A 21,182-nucleotide genomic window follows, 5' to 3' on the forward strand; every position below is an offset into this window, starting at 1 on the left:
TACACTTTTGGTGATTAAAACTAAAAAGGGGCAGGGGAATTGATTTAATTTTCACAATCAGGAGAGAGTTGGTTAATTTAATTTTCACAATTGGGGTAGTTAAATTTAATCTTCACATATGCTACCTTCCTTCATATTTTTTATCAATTCCCTCAATATACCAAGATTCTTGTTCTTCCAGATTAATTTTGGTATTGGTGTTTTTTTCCTACCTCTATGAGGAAATGAAGGTCAAATATTTTAGGATTATAAATTCTTTAGTTGATTCAGTTGTGTCCTACTCTTTACGATCTGCCACCTTTATGTGGTAAAGATACTGAAATTGTTTTCAATTTCTTTATCTAGCTCATTTTACAGATAAGAAATTAAAGCAAACAGAATTAAAGGTCTTTTTGAGGGTCACACAGACTAGACACAAACTCAGGAAGATGTCTTCTTAACTTCAGGCCTGGCACTCCATCAACTGTACCACCCATTCCAGTGGTGAATTCAGTGGAGAACTTGAAAGAGATAAACTGGAAAAAGTGTTAATCAGCAATCATTGATTTTAGAGCTAGAAGTTACCTTGAAAATGTTCTGCTCTAATCCCTTCACAGTCCAGGTGAGGAGCCGGAGGCCCAAGGAGGTGAAGATCACATAGAGAGCTAAAGGAAATTATCTTGTATCCTCTGACTATAAGGTTAATTTTCTTTTTGACAACATCCTACCTGGTCCATGGAAAGGCTCAGAAGTCAAACAAAGTAGAGTAGGAGTAATTAGAGAAAGAATTTCCATCACAGAGGCATGTTCAACATTATTTGATAGCCGAAGATAATGTCTCAGAAGAGCAGTGGCAGCATTATGGCATACTATATCAAACATTGTATTTTCTACAAAGTTCAGAGGAAATTAGCTTGGGGTTCATTAGCCTGACCTATTCTTCCTTATTCAGAGGCAAATAGAACAATAAACTGGAAAAACTCCAGGAAAGCAGATTTTTATTAAAGAAATAGGGTGGTGGAAGATATATTCAGGTCAGCCTAGACCTTCAGGATTTCAAGGGAATCAAGGCTAATTCCATTTGAATTTTAAAATTACTTTGAGCATTTTTTATACAGCATTGAAATCAATTACCAGTTCCTTGAAGAAGAAATTCTTGAATCTTATTATGGAAGTTGTCTCAGTATCAATATTAAAAACAGGTTCTTGGAAAAAATATTTATGACTTCAGAGACCATTCTGATACTTATCGCTACTGCCAAGCAGAGATATTAATCTGACTTGTGGCTCTCAACATGTTCCTAGTAACTTTTTTCCTGTCTTTTCTCTTTTTTCCTTTCTTCCTCCTTCTTCCGGCCCTCCTTCCCTCTCTCTCCCCTTCCCTGTGCTTTCTCTTTTCCCCCTTGTTCTTCTTGGCAATAATGCACACTATAAAACAGGGCTATGATATGTGCTAAGAAAATGGAGATTTAAAAAGTAGCTTGAGACTCTTTTTTCCTATCATGCCTCAGTGACATAAAAAGGGATATATAAAAGGGAAAATCACTGAAGCATAAAAGAGTTATTAATAAATCATGGCTTCATGTAAAGAATGGATATTATAGTTTCAATGTGCTTGGATATATAGTTTATTACTTGTACTCTGCTATGGTGGGTCTAGTTTGTACAAATGTTATATAAAATTATATAAAAGTACTTACAGTGAAATCTTATTATACAGTTCCTATTCTTCAAGGGTTTTTCACATATAATAAATGTGTTTTTTAAAAAAAAGCTCAGTTACATGGGATTAATCTCAAGGAAATTATTTTAAAGATGAATCAAAATTTCTGAATACATATCTCAAATATGTGTATTCATATGTGTAGAAATATACATATAATATATACAAACATAATTTTGAAGTAAAATAATTTGTGTGTGTATTTGTATTTATACAAATATATGGAGTAGCTCAATGGTGCAGTGTATACAATGCCAGACTTACAGTCAAAACAACTCATCTTCCTAAATTTAATTCTGGCCTCAGACTCTTAGTCGCTGTGTGACCCTGGTTAAGTCACTTAACCATGCTTGACTCAGTTTTCACAAATATAAAGTGAATTGGAGAAAGAAATAGTAAATTACTGCAGTATTATTGTTAAGAGAGACCTCAATAGGATCATAAAGAGTCAGATATGATTAAATTACATGGAGGCATATAATGCTTTTGCTTTACAAATCATGCTTTCACCATATCCATATATGCATATATTTGTGTAAACTAAATGTATAATCTACATTGGAGCTATATTATATTTAGGTTTACTTATGTAAGAGTATATATGTATGTATACATATATTCATGTATATATATATATCTGTGTATATGTATATAAATATAAAAACATGGGTGTGTTGTATAAATATACATATATATTTACATATCTTTATCTTTGCCTAAACATATACTTATGTCTACATATGAATAGATATTGACATATCACATAGAATTGATATAAACGATAGAGATGTGTGTAGGTAAAGATATAGAGGATACATTTGTTATATGTATTATATTACGTATACATATATGACCTTTGAGGCAAAAATGTTTGTTTATATGCTTATGCATACATATACATACACATGACCTCACATGCAGGAGTCATCGCAGTACACTGTGTAGAGAGTCGGCCTTGAAGCTGAAATGGCACGGATTCAGGTATTACTTTGGTACCCATTTGCTGTGTGATTTGTTACAAGTCACTTAAACTCTTATTGTTCTAGGCAACCATCCAAAGATTTTTCAATTGCAGGAAACTCACTGTCTTTTATGGGGAGAAGGGATACCCTCTGCATGTGAAGGAAAATCACATGCCTAATGCCCATCATGAATGCAAATCTCACTTGGTACATAAGTATATGCAAACACATACATATTTTGTGTGTACACATATACACGAGAATTTCAAATATATGTAATTCATTATATAATATGTATGTGTACAACATTTTTGAAGCAAAATGTGTTAAAGTTATAATTGGAAAATAAATTTTAAGTGGTTTAGTCTGATATATATTCTTATATATTTTATTATCTAGATTTATGTTACTTATATACACATTTATATATTTATTTTAATTTTATCTTAATATATTTATTATATGGTATAATAAAATCTATTTATATAGTTTGATTATTGACTAATATGCTATTATTTGTGTTATTTTAAATTTATTATTTATATATTGAGAAGCTTTATACACTATCTTAATTTTTTCTTAAACTTTACCATCTGTCTTAGAATCAATATTATGTACTGGTTTCAAAGCAGGAGAGTAATAAGGGCTAAGCAATGGGGGTTAAGTGACTTCTTTTTGAAAAGGGCCTATATGTTCCAAAATGTCACATAAATTAAGCTTTTCTTTCTTGAACTCATGAAGATATAAATATCTATTCTTAGGGGAAAGATGGATGCTGAGGTTTCAAGATCACATGGGTAGAGTGAGTCACAAAAGTACTGGATTTCCAGAGTACACCTGGTACCCTTATATCTGGAGTGATGCTCTGCCACAAAGATAACTACAACAAGCAATCATTTATGGGTTTCGTTTATTCTTGAAAAGAGAAGTCAGGTATTTGTTTTATGTCAGCAACATTAACTAATTTTTTTGACAGTATTAGTTAAGAGCTTTTCAGCAACACACTGACAAAAAAGAGAGTTAAATAATTGTCTGAATATATGTCAACATGAATATAAATCACATTCCTTTAAACATCCTCTTTGAGTGGGAGAAAGGTATGAAATGTTGGCAGCCACAACAAAGAAAAGGTTTTAAGAGAAAAATAATTACAAACAATACACATAAGAATGCCAATTCATTCAGGTGAAATCACTTTTTTTCCCCAAAAGTAAAATAAATAAGCTTTTGCTAGTCAAAAATATATTACATGATATAAAGTCAAAAGAGTCCTAAGGAAAAGGGAAATTTTTGAAGGGCACACAAACCCGAGAATTTGAAGATGCAAGAAATAAAAAAAACTCAAATATCTGAACGCATAAAACAATATACCCATTTTATAATATATATTTTTCTGTACTTACATATATAACATACATATATTTATATGTATAAACATATATGCTAGTTACAGTGGTTTGGCAATTCGTGACACACAGAAATAATCATGGTGTCCCAGATGCATTATTTACTGTATAATATTGAAAATCACTATTATTTTGGTGTTAAATATTTGCTTCTTCATTTTAAAAACAATGTATATCTATGAACTAGAGTGGAAAAATTAACCCACAAAAGGAAGCCTATGTAAAAAAAAAAATCTCCTTATGTAGTAAATTCTGAGATTTCTCCATGTTGAGTTTATTTCTACATTGAATTTTTTTTTCAGGACTTCTCCTTATATAACAAAATTGTAACATGCCCCAGGATCATTTTATTCAGTCCAAATATAAAACAAATCTAAGACAAAGAGAAAGGAGATATTAGAAAGAATACACACATTCTCTTATCATTATAGAAATTAAATATGAGGAAATGAAAAGGAGGAAAGAGAAGAAAGAATTGAAGGATAGAACTAGGGAAGGAAAGAAAAGACTGATCTTTCTACATAATACAAGTATTTTAATATAACTTTATTGCTACAAACATTATAAACCACCCCCACTATACAAACCAGGCTTCTCCAGGATTACTACGACTGTTTCCTGATCCTTTAACTCATCATTGTGTTAACAAAGTCTTGAAACTTCTAGCTTTTCAGATTCCTTGCCCTTATCCATCCTTTGGCTTATCAGTTTCCTGCCTAACTTGAGGCACACAGAGGTAAAAATATCTGTTCCAGATATATTCTGTTTAAGACAAAGGACATGAGGGCTATTATCTTGCTTTATCTACATATATATTTGTTAAAGGAGACTAAAAAGGAATCTCCTATGTTATACTCAATTACAGACAGATATTATATTATAAACTAGAGATTAAAAATCATAGAATATACTCAAAAAATAGTGCAAAAAAAAAGACACTTCAGTTATCAAGGAGCCACAGTTAGGATTACATGCAACCTAGTATTAAAGTTTACATGCAACCTAAATATTAAGAAATCTTCAAATCGGTATTCAAAAAAGCAAACTTTGTGGGTTTATAATTCAGTATTGTTACAATTAAGATATCTACTTTTCTATTTCTTAGCCAGTCTCAGATAATTTTGATATTTACTGCTTTATAATAAATTTTAAAATACTGCTAGATCACTTTCCATTGAATTTTGTTACATTAATTCTTTTAATATTCTTGACCTTTTATTTTTTCCAAATGAAATTTGTTACTATATTTTTGTAGTTTATTAAAATAATATTTTGTTAATTTAATTGGTATGGCAGAGAATGACAAGTTTAGTTTACACAAGATGGACAATTTAATTATTACATTGGTTCTGTTAACCAATGAACAATTAATATTTTCCCTAATCAGTTAAATCTGACTTTATTTTATAAAAAAGTGTTTTACAATTAAGTTCATATAGTTTATGGGTTTCTTTTGGCACATACAATATAAGTGATATTGGTGACAATGGTAAATTGTCATCTATAAATACTTTAATATTTGATGACCTTAATATACAGATTGACATAGAGGAAGGAAAAAAGGGTCAAGGAAAATGGAGTCAAGGAGTAAGGAATAAGAAAGGCAAATACCTATATAAAGCAATAAATATTAAAAGTATCTGATACTGCCTAAGAAATAGAAATGTAGATCTGTGGAACAGAACAGTCATACAACAAACAATTAGTAGTAGTAGTAGTAGTAGTCTCTCGGTAACCGAGGATGACGATTGTCTTTGTGCGATTGCATCTATGGTGTGTAGATTATTTCTACCTTGTATTCAAAAATGGTAAAGATTCAAATCTTTGGAAGAAGAATTCCCCATTTGTTAAAAACTGTAAAGCATTCTGGCAGAAAGTAGATATAGACCAATATTTTATACCAATTACCAAGATAAGATAAAAATGGATACATGACAGGAATTTAGGAATATATGATCAAATTAGAAGAACAGGTGACAATACAAATTAGATTTATGGATAGTAGTAGTGTTTTTCTTCCTTTATCATTGAAGAAGAGGAAGGAGATCATATGTGTATGACAACTTTGAATTGTTCTTTATTTTAGTTTTTCTTCTGGATTATGATAAAGAAAATTAAGTGATCAACCTTTTCATGATAGACTTCGTTCTTAGTTGGGCTGGTACTCAAAATGCAGTAGTAGTCTATTACCAGAATAGTTTGAATTATTCCAGCATTATACAATCTTCCAGAGCTTTGTTCAGCTGGGAGAAATGCTTGAAAAGCCAGGGTCATTTGCATGCTACAATTCATTAGAGCTGAAGGTTAGATAGAGTTAGACCAATATAAACAGAGATATAGAACATTTATGAGAAACCTATAATATACCAAGTACCATGATAAGTACTACAGATGAAATCCAAATAAGCAAGCTACTTCATTTCCCAAATAAGCTTACATTATAAAAGTAAAAGACAGCAAATGAAAGGAGTACAGATGCCTTACTGCCATGGTATGGATTTGGTATAGGTTCATGTAATAAAATATAATATCTCACCTAACATCACTTTGTTTCTAAGAGGAGAGTTCAAGTTTCCTGGACAGAGAGGGTGAGGAGGATAGCTTTTTTAAAAAAGAAATTGTATGATATAAATATGTCCAGGAAAAGTAGGACTTTGTAGATGAAGTAAATAATCTATAAAACATGAAAATTCATCTTATTCATCAACTTCCATTGGTATATATGAAAACATATGGAATGAATTGTAAATGGAGTATTGAAAATAGGAACAATAAATTGAATAGAAAAAAACATTGAGCTATCATTGATTAATAGACATTACTTACTCCTAATATATGTGAAACGCTCTCCTGGGAACTTTAGGGATTTGCAAAGGAAGTAGGAAGAAATTAGTTTTAATATTATTATTTTATTTTTATTATTAAATGGAAGACACAAAAGAAAGAAAAATGATGAGTCAAATGCTAAAGGTTAATAGCTAAAGACCATATCATTAAAACTATTGTTGGAGAATTATATAATTAAGGGGAAAAGTTCCCCTCACATAAATGAAGACCATGCTTCCTCTACCTGCAGTGTTTGTACCTTGCAAGAGTAAATGTGCTAGAAGAAAGCAGTGGCAAGGGTCCAGGGGTAAGGTATGTTCATGACAAGGTTTATTTCCTGTTAATGGGAATAGCTCCTGATCTGAATCAGATAGAACTTCATAAAAAGTAATGCCACCAGCATTCCTCTATCACAAGCAGCTGCATAAAAGAGAATATTATCACTAGGAAAACCTATCTAATTTATCTTGAGTATTATTGGAATGAGAAAAAGCAAGGGAGAAGGTTTACAAGAGGCAGAGGCTTGGCTTTGCAATCCAGGGTAGCTCAAACACGGAACGGAATGCAAAGGATTAAGTTCCAAGGAATGTCAGGAAGATAAAAAAGGAGGAACAGATTGCTGGAGGGGGCCTTCAGTTCCTGTGTCTCAGGGAGCTTGGAGACTTCACTTCCTGCCAGGGTGAGTAAGGGACTTTCGGTTGGAAGCCATCTGCCCTGCACCTGAGAGTTCTCCCATTTATCTACCGGAGTTACAGCTGTTCCAACTGACCTTGTTCCTGAGTCCCTGTTCCCTAATTATTGTCTGATTTACTGAGGAGAACCGACCTAGCCAGAAAGATGTTTGTCATCAGCTGAAGCCGGCAGTCACTTGGCTGGACCCTGTGGGTGACTTTGCCGTTCACCTCCACCCTATCAAAGCAACCTGAACTATCTTTTGCCTAGCAATACTATTTTGGGGGGCCAATAGACAGGAAAGCTAGATAGGATTTGGGGTTCAGAGACATTCAGTGTAGAGTTAAGCAGTTTGGAAGACAGAAGGCAGAACAGCGAGGGTCTGTAGCTTGGGGGAGAATTATAGTTTAGGGAAACCTCCCTTGGCCCTCCTTCCTTACCCTGTGTGAAAATACCCAAATAGACCCTTTTTGTTTGGATAGGATAGCAATCAGATTGCCTTGTGTCACTGGATTAGGCTTGAGGCTCACCATAATGGCCTACGGCCTGATACTACCAGAGAAATAGCACTTGACTATCTACCATCTTTATAGATCAAATAACTCACATAATTCATGAATAATGAATACATCGTTTGTGTTTGGTGCTATCTAGTAATAGGACATGAGGGAAGGGAGGCACATTCAAAATTATGACACCAGATTTCTAGTGCTAGTTCTCCACCGTCTTATACACGTTACCTTGGGCAAGTCATTTAAACTTTGAGACTCAGTTCCTCTCTGAAGATATTGGTTAATTCTTTCTGCACATAGATGTTATGAGGAGAATATAAGCAAGAGTATATTTTAAAGTTCTTTGGAAAATATTAGGAGAAAATCTCTACAAAAACTTAAGGTGTTTAGGTTTTAGCTATTTTATTAACTTTCAGGGAATGAATGGTTCCCTTTTAACCTCGGAAATTAAACTATCTTTATTACGATATATTAAATAAGATCATTTTCTGGTTTATTCAACTGATCCAAAAACTGGTACTCTTGTGACCTGAAAAAAATTAATATGCCTAAAGGTTTAATTTATTCTTAGTCACTAAGCAGAATAGAGTGAATAAAGATTATTCACCACATAAAAACATATCTGGAAGGATCCAAGGGCATTTGAAAATTTCAGCATTATATGAGAATTTTTCAATGTTTTTCCTTTTTATTTTGAGATAACATCTATTCATTTTCAAATCTGAAATACATAATCCAACATGTTCTATACCAAAAACATTGAATTTTAAAGGAGGGAGAAATGTCATTTATCATAACTGTGTACTCTTCTCAAATAGTTCAAGTGGGAACAAATCACTACTCTTAAAAAAAAAAAATTGTTCCAATGTTGCAGAATTTCAGTTGATCTAACATTTTCCCTTATATTGAATCAAATCAGGACTCCCTAGATTCTCCTAATTTTGCTTTCAGATCAAGTAATTAAAATCTCTCCTATAATAAAGTGTTTTATATAGTTGATGAAATCAAACTTGTACTTTACTTCTTTGATCTCAGTTTTGTTATCTCTTAAATGAAGGCACTTGTTTAAATGATCCTTTTCAACTCTTAACTCTAGATTCTGTCCTCTACCTGTCTTCACACTGAATAGATCAAATTTAATTCTGTAACATCTGTGATATTTACTTTTTCCTTATTACTTCTATTTTGTGCCATATATTGTTCAAATCATTGATGGAAGGGGGAAAATGAAACAATCTCAGCCATCAGAGAGTCAGAGAGTCTACATGATCTTGGAGATGGGTGGGGTGGGGTGGGCAGAGGAAGTTATGTATCTAGAAAATCAAACTCCCTGGTAATGTTCAGGAATATCTTCTTAGGCCATATAAGTATAACTCTTCTTTAAACCACAAGTTTCTGCCAAGAACAGAAAAGAAGAATTTCCCTTACTGTCACATACACATATGCTATATACAAGAGAAAATGTGCTTCAAAAGCATGTCCAAGTCTCCTGACATCTTTTATAGACTATTACCAGGAAGTTCTTTCAAAGGCATCTGTTGTCCTAAGTCTCTGTCACTTAATTATCCAGGCTCATTCAATTCCTGTAATTGGGGACCAGTCAGAGGAGCTCCCCATGTCTTCCCAGCAAGGTCTTTGTCCTACAGCAAGGAGACAAGTACACATAGACCTAACTTCATGAGAGATGTAACAGATTACCTTGAAATATCATTAAAGGACATTTCAAATCCAGTGTCCTTTCCCATAAATTATTTTGCTTCCCAGAGATTAATCATTTTCCTGCCTATAGTACAGTGTTTCCTATGGTAAATACTTCAGAATCTGAAAATTATTTCTTTACATTCAATATATGACCTTTACCTCCTATATCTTAAATACACATTTGCTTTTTACATTCATATTATGTCCTGCCAATTCTTCCTTTTTTAAGCCCTTATGTCATGTTACCTTTCATCTTGTAGAAGGAAGGCTAGAAGGAAGAGAACATGGATAACAAAATGTCAGAAAATGAATTATTGAAAATTGTATCAACATGTAATCTAAAAAAATAAAAAAATCTTCACCTATTAAATATTGGTTACAAGGGAAGGGAAGGAAAGAACATGAATCTTGTAACCATGGAAAAATATTCTAAATTAATTATATAAAAAATTTCAATTAAAAATTAAAAAAATAAATATTGGTTACAAGAAAGAAGAGCAGGAAGGGCAAGGCAGTTCGGGTTAAATGACTGGTATGGTCACACAGGCAGGGAGGATCTAAGGTCAAATTTGAACTCAGGATCTTCATCTCCAGGCCTGATTCTCTATCCATTGAGCCACCTAGGTGCTTCAAGCCAATGAATGCATCCTTAGAACTTTCTTCATCATTCACTTAGCTACAAAACCCTAATCCTCTGCATCCTGAAATTTTTTATTGAACTTCCTAATTTTCCTCAGTGATTCCAGAATCTTTCTTTTTCAATATGTTCTATGCTAAATAGCATGGATGGAATCACATGGTCAGATTCATGCCTTCTACCACTCTTTATTTAGCAAAATTTGGAAGGTGATTCAGTAAAGAAGACTGAGAAGGAGAATTAAGAGTTCCCAAAGGATTTGTCCTGGGCTCTCTTCTCTTTATTTGCTAACTCTTTTTGTCACCACATTATCTCTCTGGATTTAAATTACCATCTGTATGTAGATGACTTTCAGACCTATATATCTAGCGCTAATTTCTGTCATGATTTTCTTATAATGAATTTCTTTTCAAAAGTTTTTAGTTGAATGTCATCACATACTCAAATTTCAAAAAAGAACATATTATCTTTGCCCCAACACACATCATTTCTGAAATCAAGTCCTTTTATTCAAGTTACCAATATCCTAATAGTTATGTAGTCAATTCTAAGCCAATTCACTGTCAATTCACAAAACCAATCTGTAGCCAAATCTTAAATTTCTACCTCTGTAACTTCTCAGGCCCTATCTACTCACCCAGATACCATGTTAATTCATATCTTATCACATCTCATAAGCAATATTCTACTAGCTCCCCTCCCTCAAATCTCTTCCTCCTTCAATTGATGATCCAATTACAGCAATATTCTTAAAACACAGTCCTGAAAATGTATTTCTTCTGTTTAATAAATTTTAGTGACTCAAATCTAAACTTCCTTGCTATTTAAAGCCTTTCATAATATGATTCCAATCTCCCCTTTGTGGCCTCATCACACTTCTTTAAAGGAGAGAATGAAAGCAGTAGCTGTAGGATGGTATAAAGAACTCTTTCTTACCCACTCCCCAACTCCAGACCCTAATGCAAAGATAGAAAACACCACCTGCTACACTGGCGAGTGGAAGAGAGTTAGCTAGAAGATTTTTTTTTCTTTTCATTTTCTTTTAAAAGTTAATTTGCAATTTTTAAATTGACAAACTTTTTACTTTTTTCTCCCTTAACTATACTTCCCCATTGGAAAAAAAACATAATTAATAGACATAATCAAGCAAAATAAATTCCAAAATTGTTCATATCCCCCAGAAAAAAAAAATATATGTATGTATGTTTTCTGCACCCTGACTCAATCACCACTCTACTAGCTCATAAAACCCTTCCCAGATTTTTATGAATCCACTCTTTTATTATCCTTATGACATTACATTTATAAACCATAATTTGTTCAGTGATTGTTCAACTAGTGGACCCCCAAAATCTTTTTAACTAAATAGTTAGCTCCATCCATTTGCCACAGTCACAGAGTAGAGAGAAGACTAAGGGACAACCAAGGTTTGTTAGGTCACCTCAAATCAACAAGACCCTAAGACAGTACAGAACTCAAGTACACATGACCAGAAGTAATTTTGCAGTGCATAATCTCTGATGCAAGCAAGTGGTGAGTCACAAATATGAATCCACTAGAAATAGGACATCTTTGCAAATGCCCTATATAATTATCATTATATTCAGTCTCCCTACATATTTATTGTCCTTTGTGAATCTTAAAACTACTCAGACTCTACTTCAGAAGATTTGATTAAACTATTCCCCATTTTTAACAATGGAGGTACTTGATCAGGAATGTATTGAGAACTTTTAAAGTTACTCCACCCTACTCGGACAGTGCCTTAGGGGAAGATAAAGTTGCAAACTCCTGACTGAACAATGAAAAGTCCCTAACTCATACTTATAGTGAAGCTAAAACCTTAAGCTAGGTCTATTTTTAGATCTAATACAAAAAGGTTCTCAGTACCTATAAAGGTTAAATTAGTACCTAAAAGGTCAAGCAACTTACAAAAGGTAAGCTTAACAAAAGAGGTGTGAAGTTCTCAGTAGATTTAGTCTAACCAGAGAAGGTGAGAACAAAAGAAGATGAGAACTAAGAATGGGCAGTCCTGGGAAAAAACTTCTACTGTGATTGGTAGACGTGAAAATTTAGAGGAGGTGACATAAGAGAAAATTTCTTTAAAAGGAAGGGACTTATGAGTTGGAGGAAGTTTTTGGATTGGAAATTGGTTGGAGTTGGAGTTTGGAGGTTTGGAGCTTGCTTGAAGACGATCTTGTGGTGAGTGATAAAGACCAACTTGCTCTCCCTTAGGCTCAGGTCTAGGCCATTTGGCCTAGGCCCTTTCTATTATTTTCTCTTCTCTCTCTCTCTCCTTCCCTTAATTCCTTTATTTGTATTAATTAAAATCTCTATAAAACTCAGCTGACTTGGGTATTTTCATATTTGGGAATTTTCCCGTGGTGACCACTTAATTTTAGATTTTAAATCAAAACACTAAAAATTATCTTTACAGTTTTGCCAAAACCTTTACAGTTTTGGCAGTTCACAGTCTTGGCAAACCACATTTTCATGGTTACACCTCTATAAATCATCAAAGGTGCATTTTTTACTTCATTTAATTTTGTTTTTCATTTAGCAAAATTTTCTTTTCCTCCTGTCTCATCCTTATCATTGTGAGGGATGGGAAGTGGTATAACTAATATGTATAATTGAGAAAAACTAATTTCCACCTTGGCAATTTAGCACTTTTTCCACACACCAATTCTGCTTTCTTGGTGGGACCAGCCATTGTTCTAAATGGTCCCCATTTCTTCCCTTGCCTACCACATCTGTTAAGGCTTCATACCATACCCTCTCAAGTAAAATTATAAAAATTAAATAAGCAAAAATATTTTTCTTCAGAGGTTAAAACTTCTCCCCCCCAAAAAAAACCAAAAAGTGAAGAAATTGCCTTCTAAATTGCTTAACATTCTGATGAGATTTAATATCAACCTCCTGAGAGATTATAAACACAGTTTTAATTTGTTACTAAATTCTGTTTTAATTTGTTCTGTCAAAATATTTGATGAATATTGTCCTTTAGGATTTCTTTTGTGTGTAGGAAAAATAAATACTCGTAACATAACTTATTTACACTGTTTACTGAGTTCTTATTTTCTTTATCTTTGGGGGGGACTTAAATCCTAAGCCTTAAGGAATTTTCTCTGAGAAGTTAGGGTGGGCAACTTAACAAATCAAATTCGCACATTACCCAGACTAATCAAAAGCTTCACAATTTTGATCCAAGTACCCTTACTTCAGATTCAATATCCTTTCCAATTGAATGGTGTTGCTTTCTTAGGATCACAAATAATTCATATTTATAGTCAATATGGGGCAGCTGGGGGTTCAAGTGAGTGTCAGCCCTGGAGTCAGGGAGATGCAATATCCTGAGTTTAAATATGGCCTGAGATACTAGTTGTGTGATCCTGGGCAAGTCACTTAACCCTATTTGCCTTGTTTTCTCCATCTTTGAAATAAGCTGGAGAAGGAAATAGAAAAGTACTTCAGTATTTTTGCCAAAAAGACTTCAAGTAGAATCATGAATAGTCAGGCATGACTAAAACAACTGAACAACAGACATATACATACTAACTACAAATTATAAATATTATATACCATTATATGCTAAATATGAATATAAACTAATTTAATTACTTCTAAATTGTGAGAAAGGAGAACACAAATCCTCTCAGTAGAAGACATGCTCACTTGACAAGAAAACTGGCCCAGAATTCACATGGTTTAATATAAAGCTCTTCTTTATTTTTACATTTTAAACCCTTACCTTCTGTCTTAGAATCAGTCCTGTGTATTGGTTCTAGGGCAGGAGAGTGGTAAGTGTGAATTTCAAAACTATTCCACCCTAATCAGACCATTCTTTAGAAGATCTGATTTAGCTATTTCCTGACTAATAACAATAGAGATACTTGGAATAACAGAATTAGGTCTTGGAAACTACATTTCTCCTCCCTTCTTAGTTTAACAAGATTAAGAAGGTCTGCATTAAACTCAAGATTTAATTATCTGAGAAAATGGCCTTCAACAGACATGTGGAAAAAAAAAAAGGACAGACCTCTGGGGTCTCCTAAGTCAAGCTTGAGCCACCATTGGCACATGTTAGAGGCAGGAAGTAAGGTAGAGAACAGCCTCTGGAGTTCTCATGACTTCCTGTGGAGAGGGCTAGTTCAGTTTGATCCTGGAGCTTGAGCTTGGAAGAGCCCCCAGAGAGTTTTCCTTCAGACTGGTCACCTGAGTGATAAGGACTGACCCCTTTCTTTGCCTTGGCTTTCCAAGGCCTTAATGCCCACTTTGGCTCAGCCTGATCCAGAGTGGTTCTGAGTTAAACTCCTTTGCTTCTCTCCCTCTTTCCTTCTCTCCCTATCTCTTTCTCCCTCAAATATTTTCTTCCTCCTGTTGTAATTAAATCATAATTTAAAATCATAAAAATTTGGCAGCTGACTTGGGTATTTTATTATTTGGGATTTCCCTTAGCGACTATTTAAATTTAGATTTTTTTTTCAGTCTCAACCATAATATTCACCCTTTACATAAGGGCTAGGCAATGTGGGTTAAATGACTCGCCCAGGGGCACACAGCTAGGAAGTGGCTGAGGTAGGGTTGAACCCAGGACCTCCCATCTCTGGGATTGGCTCTTGGGCATTGAGCTACATAGCTGACCTTTATAAAGTTCTTTATTGGATAGGAAGTGGCTATAGCAAGAGAATTTCCTTGGTTCTAGGTGTAGTGCTACCACTGCATTCTCAATACTCTTTTATTCATTTTATGGATGAGGAAACGAAGTCTCAGATGAGTTAAATATTTCGTTCAAGACCTTCCAGCTACTAAAGGTATTATATTGGTGAAACCAACACAATCCCTTTTTTTCTTATTTCAAGTCGCTCTCCATAGGCCCCTTAACTACTGTACTGAATATTCTGGGTATTCAATAATGAAGGATTGACTGAGTAATGACACAATGTGATATAGTTGCATTAAAGGAAAAAAACTGCCATGGATACAAATTTAGAAGCCATTTAATCTCTCTGTACCTGTTTCATGCATGTATGTATTTTATCACACATCTATAGTGCAGTCTTAGAGCTATGCCACAGCTAGCCAATTTTCATCCTCCTCCTCTTCATCATCATCAGAGGTTTTTGGCTTATCATACTCTTACTTAGCATTTTTATTATATCATCTATTCTCTTTTAAAGGATAATCTCAATAAAAAATACTTAGAGAGGAAAGCTAAGACTTTTTTTAGTGGCATTGTATTTCTTTATTAGATGGATATATTTAGTGAAATTCAAGCTACTTTAATACCTGTTGGATTTTATTGCAAGTTTCTCTTCCATTCTATAACTATGATAAAGATTCATTTGGTAAAGTATACATTGCACATTTCTGCAATATTATAATCATTAATGTGAAACACCAACTGCTTACTTGCCTGCTGGCTGAAAACATTTTTTTTCCTATTGTTCTGGGTTTTCCTTCATTCTGGCTACAAAAGAATAAACTAGACATCATAAGAAAATAAGTATTCCCTACACTCAAGGAGCTTACATTCTTCTTGGGTAGTAATGGAATAATGAGTCAGAATTCCTTATCTGAATCATAAATTAGGTCTAAAAATAATTTTTAAAAAGTCACAGAAATGTTTTCAGTGATAGTAACATCATTGGTATTATCCTACTACTTCCCAAGGTAAATATATTGAAGGAGAAAAATCATAATTTGGAAGTATCATCAATTAACATCATTATTTAACTTTTCATATATATATATTTAGTATTTTTATTTTTTCATATAGCATTAGATATAAATTTATATGGAAACTCTGATGCTTTGTAATCAGGACACATATAGCCAAAGGTTATACTTAACATTTTATGCATATTTATGGGGTGTATGGGGTGTATGGGGTGTTCAGGGAGGGGTAGTATCTCTGGTATGGGGGGCTTGTCATGCCCTCCTAGGGCAGCTCTCCAGCCTCTGACCCTCACCTGACACCCAGCTCTCACTTGTGGCTCCCAGTAGCTGCTAGCATGCGGCAGCGGCCACACCCCGGGCAAGGGCTTCAACAGGCCGGCTAAACCTTGCGAGGGTAGCCATTGGATTGTCGACCCCTGGTGAACCAGGGCTTTGCTCACCCAGCATGTGAAGACTGCTTAGGCGGAACAGGGGGAAGAAACCAACAAGAAGGTTCAACGGCTGAGATGGCGACGCAGCAAAGCACTGTGGAGTGCTTAGAGCGTGTTGGAGCACAAAAGACAACATGGCCATCCAATGCAGCTGAGGAATTCTCCAGGTGTAACGATTTTTCGCGCCACTGGACCCAGGCTTCCAACGCCGAGAGAGTGGGACTGTCTCTGTGCATCGACTTTTCCACTTAAATCTCCTTCATGCACAAGTGTCTTTGTGCACACTCATTTATCATAGATGAAAACGTACAAAGACAATCGTCATCCTTAGTTACCGAGAGACTACTACTGCTATATATATTTATATATTTTAGCATATGTATATTTTATACTCTTTCAAATTCTTGGTCTTTAATGGCAAAACTCATCATTCTTGCATATCTAGTCATTCCTATTCAAAATTACACAAGAAAGGGTCAATGCTGTGAATACAATTTTTAATTGTTTTTTTTTTTATTTTGTGTTTTTTAAACAATCTTTTCCTTTTGAATTTTGAATTCCAGATTCTCTCCCTCCTTCTGATCAAGCAGCATAAATTATATAATAACAATAATAAATGTAAAATCAAGCAAGACATATTTTGATATTAGTATAAAATTTAAGAAAAAATCAGACTTCAATTTGAAAACAGTTAGATTTCTTTCTGGAGGTGGATAGTATTTTTTCATCATGAGTCCTCTGGAATTACCTTGCATCACTATATTGAAGAGAGTAGCTTACTCTTTCACAAACAATCATTATTGACACATTGATGTCACCTTGACAATGATCACCTAGTTCTCACTTCACTTTACATCAAGGTATAGAGGTATGAGTTGTTTGATTTTTTGTTTGTTTGTTTTTCCCCTGAAATAATTTGTCATTTCTTATAATATGCCAGTACTCTGTCACATTCCTTTGCCCACAACTTGTTTAGCCATTCCCCAAGAGATAAACATCCCTTGAATTTCTAATTTTTTGCCACCACAAAATAAAATCAACAAAAAAATTACAAATTTTTTACACATAGGCCTTTTTTTTCCCCTTAAAAAACATCTCTTTAGTGTATAGACCAGTATTGGTATTGTTAGATCAAAAAAGGATGATGTTTGGGGTCATAGTTCCTGATTGATCTCCAGAATACTTAGATCAGTTCATTACTCCACCACTGGTTTATTATTAAAGTATCTATTTTTTCCTCATCCTCTCCAGCTTTGGTCATTTCTGATAGGAGAAAGCTGGTACCACAGAGTTGTTTAATTTTCCTTTCTCTAATTAATAGTGATTTACAAAATTCACTCATGTGTGTGCTGAAGGCTTTGATTTGTCATTCTAAAAACTATTTGCTTTCTATCAGCACTCATCAATCAGAGAAGAATGACTCCTATTTTTAGAAATCATTTTTCTTATATTTGAAAAATTAGGGCTTTATGAAAAAACTTTTAAGTATTTAAAAATATTTCATCAATTTCTTTGATATCTTTTGGCAAAATATAGTTTCCCCGATTATCTCTTTTATTTTACTCTTTTTGGCTTTGTCTGAGATCATAATTGCCACTCTCATCCTATTCACTTTAACTGAAGCATAATAGATACTGCACTTGACCTTTATTTCAGTTCTTTGTGTGTTTTTCTGACACAAATATATCTGTGTATCCAAAATCTTGTTGGATTCTGGCTTCTGATTCATTCTGCTATCAGCTGCCATTTTATGGGTTAGCTTATCTCATTCATATTCATTGGTATGATTATTAACTGTGTATTTTCCTCCATTACTTTCCCCTCTGTTTAGCCTAATCTTTCTTTTTATCCTATCCATCCTCAAAAGTTTATCTTGCTTTGAACTACTATTTCTCTTAATCTACTATAATCATCCCTCCCATATCTCTTTTTTAAACTTCCTAAATTTACTTATTTATTTGGTTGTTACTTTTTTTTTTAAACCCTTACCTTCAGTCTTGGAGTCAATACTGTGTATTGGCTCCAAGGCAGAATAGTGGTAAGGGCTAGGCAATGGGGGTCAAGTGACTTGCCCAGGGTCACACAGCTAGGAAGTGGCTGAGGCCAGATTTGAACCTAGGACCTCCCCTCTCTAGGACTGGCTCTTAATCCACTGAGCTACCCAGCTGCCCCCCTTGGTTGTTACTTTTAAATACACTAACTCCATCCCTTTCTCACCTTCACCCATTAGAGAAGGCATCATTTGACAAAAAGATATATGCATACACAAAACTATGTCTTTATTTCTATTTATCAATTCTTTCTAGGAATATGGACATACACAAGTCATCCTTCCATTTCTGGATTTCTGTTGCCATATATAATGTTCTCTCAGTTATGCTCACTTTAACTCTTCATAATTTATTGTAAACCTTTTCATATTGTTTCAAAAACTTAATCTGTTCTTCACTTCTTGGCATAGCATTATTCAATTGCAACCTATATTCCAGAACTATTTTAGCTATTCCCCAAATGATGGACATCCCTTTAATTCCTAATTCTTTGCAAACAAAATGAGAAACACAATAAATACTTTAAAACATATAGTTTCATTGCTTTTTTTCCTTGATCATTAGGAAATAAAGCTAATATTGTTATTGCTGGGTTCAAAGGTCTTATTGTTTTTTAACTCTTTGAAAATAATTCCAGCTTGCACTTCAAAATGGTGAGAACAATTTCTAGTTCCACCAACAGTGTATTAGTATCATCATTTTTTATATCCTCTCCAAAATTGGAATTTTGTCCTTTTATCATTTTAGTCAATCTAATGCACATGAGATATCAGAGTTGTTTTGATTTGAATTCTCTGATCAATAATGATTTAAAACATTTTCATATGGCTTTATGTAGCTTTGATTTCTTCATCCAAAAACAGTTTGTTCATTTCTTTTGACAATTTGTCAATTGGAGAATGTATTTGACAAAGTTTTCTATATATTTTAAGTAGACGTCTAGCTGAGAAATTGTCCATTATTTTCCCAACTTAGTGCTTTCCTTCTAATCTTTCCTACATTTAGTTTTATTTATACAAAAATTTATCAATTTGTTTTATTCCAATTTTTTTTTTACATCTCATATTTTACATCTCTATCTCTGGTTTGTTTATAAGTTCTCCTATTCACATATCAAAAAGTCAATATGTCCCTTGTTCTTCCAATTTGCTTATTATGTCCTTTTATGCCTTGGTCATGTATTCATTTGATCTTATCTTGATACATGATATAAGATATTGGTATACACCTAGTTCTTGGCAGATTGCTTTCTAGGCTTTCCAGCAATTTTTACCAAATGCTGAATTCTTATTCCAAAAACTTGAATATTTACTTTTATCAAACACAAGGTGAATGCAATCTTTTTCAGTTTTGTTGTATGTCTATTCTATTGCACGGATTTACTTTTCTATTTCTTAGCCAATACCATATAGTTTTGATAATTACTGCTTTATAATATAGTTCAAAATAATGGTACTGCTAGATCACGTTCCTTTAAGTTTCTTTTCATTAATTCCTTTCATATTCCTTACCTTTTGTTTTTTTTTTCCAAATAAATTTTTATCATATTTTAGTTCTTTTTTTGTTAATGAAATTGGGATGACATTGAATAAATAAATTAGTTTAGGTAGGAACATTATTTTAACTAATTTATGATGGCTCTGACCACCCATAGATAATTAATATTTTTCCAATTTTTAAAAATCTAGTTGTAATTATATAAAAAGTTTTATGTAATTAGGTCCTTCCCTTCTTATCTGCCTTTTGTAAGATTTAGTAAGAGAGATTTCTATATCCAATGGAGTATGTCCACAGATACTGTAAGATCAGTGAATAAGGTTAGTTGGGTCTTGAATCTATTTAGCTGCTCCTCCCTGCCCTAAGGGCAAGGTGGATACCCAGAGGCCTGGAGGTCACTGACAAACCCATCTGACTTTCTTGTTGAACAAAAGTAGATTTATTAAAGTTGATATTCTGAAGTTTGGGAAGGATGGTGAGCTAGGAAGATCCCTAATCTTTTCCCAAGTCTATCTATCCCAGTTCCCTCTGATCCTTGTAGATCTCTTCAGTGTCCAAAACTGTTGAAACCACTCTGCCTCCCTCTCTGTCTAGTTTCTACCTTCCTGTCTAAATAAACTAGTCTAAGCCCATCCAGTCTTTGAATTAAGGTCAGCGCTAGTTGATCAATCAGGAGGATGGTGACAGAAATGAACTAGCCACCTCAGTCTATAGCTGTGAGCCCACTTGAAGGAACTCAGAAGTCTAAGTCAATTTCACTGTTATGTCTTCTTGGGAGTTAACAGGTGTCAATTGAGATGTCTTGGATCAATCAGGAACATCCGGAATCAAATTAGGCAATTTGGGTAGATTTTCCACTCAGTCTGGAGAGAGCTCAGTACAGGAGCCAGGTCCTTCTTCACAAACTCCTCACTCTCCCCCAATTGCCAGTTCAGGCTCTCAGAACCCCTCACTGAAAATTCCAAGCTCTTCTTACATTCCATTATAAGGTGCTGACCAGCAGCCATTACACTAAAAAGAAAGTTTACCTAATTATTCTTTGAGGAGAGAGCTGAAGCCAGAGGGATGAATAAGAATTTGAGCCAGACACTCATGCAGATCAGACA

This window comes from Monodelphis domestica, chromosome 6 (assembly GCF_027887165.1).
Source record: "Monodelphis domestica isolate mMonDom1 chromosome 6, mMonDom1.pri, whole genome shotgun sequence".
In the NCBI taxonomy this organism is placed as follows: Eukaryota; Metazoa; Chordata; class Mammalia; order Didelphimorphia; family Didelphidae; genus Monodelphis; species Monodelphis domestica.